Source organism: Orycteropus afer, unplaced genomic scaffold, assembly GCF_000298275.1.
Source record: "Orycteropus afer afer isolate SDZICR_OR568_19922 unplaced genomic scaffold, OryAfe1.0 scaffold00071, whole genome shotgun sequence".
Lineage (NCBI taxonomy): Eukaryota > Metazoa > Chordata > Mammalia > Tubulidentata > Orycteropodidae > Orycteropus > Orycteropus afer.
Genome location: NW_006921658.1, coordinates 6637180 through 6640159, shown reverse-complemented (window position 1 = coordinate 6640159; position 2980 = coordinate 6637180).

Here is a 2980-nt window from a genome sequence, read left to right as displayed (position 1 = left end):
TACTTCAAGCACTAAAACTGCAATTATTTCGTTCTTTTCACTCCACATGAGAACACCACTTTGTCATAGTAACTCCACTTCAGCATCTGACCCATCTCAACCAGTATCCGATTCTTAAAATGTTGATGTATAATTGGTAGATCTATGCTAAACATAGTTTACTACTGATTTTGTCAAAATTTTCAAAGGACAAAAATTAATATGTTGTCTCCAGAATTAAACCATAGTTAATCATCAACTTCAAAAGATTAACTGGAAGGAATGGTCAGCAAGATCTTGCAGTAAGAAGCAAGGGTAAGATAACATTGCCTCATGTCTAGGAAGCCTACTTTGCTTTCTAGATCATTGCTATGCACTACATAAGCAGATACAAAGACTTCAAATTATAAACCTTCAAATTATAAATTCAAATTATGAATGTAAAACTAACATGTGAAGAAAGACTGGGAAGCAGAAATATAAACTGGTTTGAAGGTTATGGTATTCCTTCAGTTTACTCTCCAAGTTGGTACAGCCTATGTAGGATAGAGGCAAAAATCCAGAACATTAATTCTTGGAGGGGGTTGGAGGATGAGTAGGGAGCAGCAGGAAAGAAACTAGAATGACCAATGGAGCTTTCAAAATATATGACTTTATATTAGTAATATCCTTTTTGTAAATTTTTGCCAAGGACTGTTTTAAACACTAGCACTTCACATGCCTTAATTTTTACATTTAATCTTTACAGAATACCTATTGAATAGGTACTATTATTATCCCCATTTTACAGATGAAGCAAGTGAGATAGAGAAGTTGCAGAATATTCCCAAGGCCATAAAAATAATGCCTGGGACCAGCTGGGATTTGAACCTAGACAGTTTATCATCAGAGTCTGTGGTCTTAACCACTATACTGTCATAGAAACATGATCTTCAAAATCAGAATTGAATGTGAATTTCTACTACATGGCAATTGTGTGCCCTTAACTTCTCTATTACTCAGTTTTCTCATCTGTGAAGTGTGGATAATAGTAACTGCCTCATGGAAGGATTAAAAGAAAAAAATGCATGGACAGGACCTGGAGGATAATAATCATTTGATAATTATTAACTGTTATTATTTTTACTATTTATATAATACCTCCCATTCTTCACTTAATACTCAAGTCTGGACAATATAATAACTTAGGTTCAGGAATAACAAGACCTAACCAACTGAAGGCACTAAAGATGGACAATGTGTTAGAGTGTTATTGTTCATAAATTGTCACCACCTTTCCTTGGGAGAAGATTCCATTATCCCAATTTTTTGATGTCCAGCATAGGCATGCATGTTGCTTTGTTCATGAAATATGATTAAAGTGATGAGTGTCAACTTTAGGCAGAAATGCCCAGAGCCAACACATGGCTTGCCATATTCTTCTTTTTTCTTCTGCCTTTAGTCCCAGCAATGTCATGGATGGTTTCTCTTTACAAGGCAGAATGATTAGCAGCATTCCTGGTTTATATACACTCGTTTCCAGTAGCACCTCCCCCAACCAAACAATGTCTCCAGGCATTGCCAAATGTTTACTATAGGACCAAATCTCTGGGGTTGAGAATAACTGCTAACCTTAAATTTGTGAGTAGAAACTGCAGGCATTATTTACCCACTATTAGCAATAGATGCCACCATTTATCTGTCAGTTTGTTGTACTGTGGTAGCTTGTATGTTGCTATAAGCCTGGAGACTATCACACCAACGTTTCAAATATCAGCAGTGTCACCATGATGGACAGCTTTCAGCAGAGCTTCCAGAGAGAGACAGACTGAGAAGGACAGGGCTATCCACTTCTGAAAAAAAAAAAAAAACCTGGCCACTGAAAATCCTATGAATAGCAGTGAAACACTGATATATTACTGGACAATTTTATGAATAGCCATGAAACGTTGTCTGATAAAGTGCCAAAAGATGAACCCCTCAGCTTAGAAGGTACTCAGAATATGACTGGGGAAGAGCTGCCTTTCCAAAGCAGAGTAGACCTGAATGACATGGATAGAGTAAAGCTTTTAGGAACTTCATTTGCTGATGGAGCACAGCTCAAAATGGTAAAAAGTAGTGGCAAACATTCATTAATAATCAGAATATGGAATGCACAAAGTATGAATATAGGAAAATTGGAAGTTGCCAAAATGAAATGGAACAGATAAAGATCAGTATCTTAAGCATTAGTGGGTGGAAATGGGCAGGGTTTGGCCACTGTGAATCAGGCAACAGTATGATCTACTATGCCAAGAATGACAAATGGAAGAGGAATGGAGTAGCATTCATCCTCACAAAGAATGTTTCAAGATCTGAAGTACAATGCTGTCAGTGATAGGATAATATCTGTATGCCTACAAGGAAGACTGGTTAATAGTACTATTATCCAAATTTACACACCAACCACTAAAGCCAAAGAAGAGGAAATTGAAGATTTTTACCAACTTCTGCAGTCTGAAATTGACCAAACATGCAATCAAGATGTGTTGATTACTACTGGTAACTGGAATGCAAAAGTTGGAAACAGAGAAGAATGACCGGTAGATGGAAAATAAGGCCTTGGTGATAGAAATAACACTGAGATGGCATGATAGAATTTTGCAAGACCAATGACTTATTCATTGCAAATACCTTTTTTCAACAACAAAAATGGTGGCTATACATGTGGACTTCGCCAGATGGAATACGCAGGAATCATATTGACTACATCTGTGGCAAGAAGTGATATCTTCAGCCAAAACAAGGCCATGAGCTGACTATGGAACAGATCATCAACTGCTTATATGCAAGTTTAAAATAAAGCTAAATAAAACCACAAGAGCCAAAGTACAACCTTCATTATATCCTACCTGAATTTAGAGACCATCTAAAGAATAGATTTGACACATTGAACACCAATGACTGAAGATCAGCCAAGTTGCAGCATGAAATCAAGAACATCATACATAAAGAAAGACAAGAAAGGAATAAAAGACCAAAA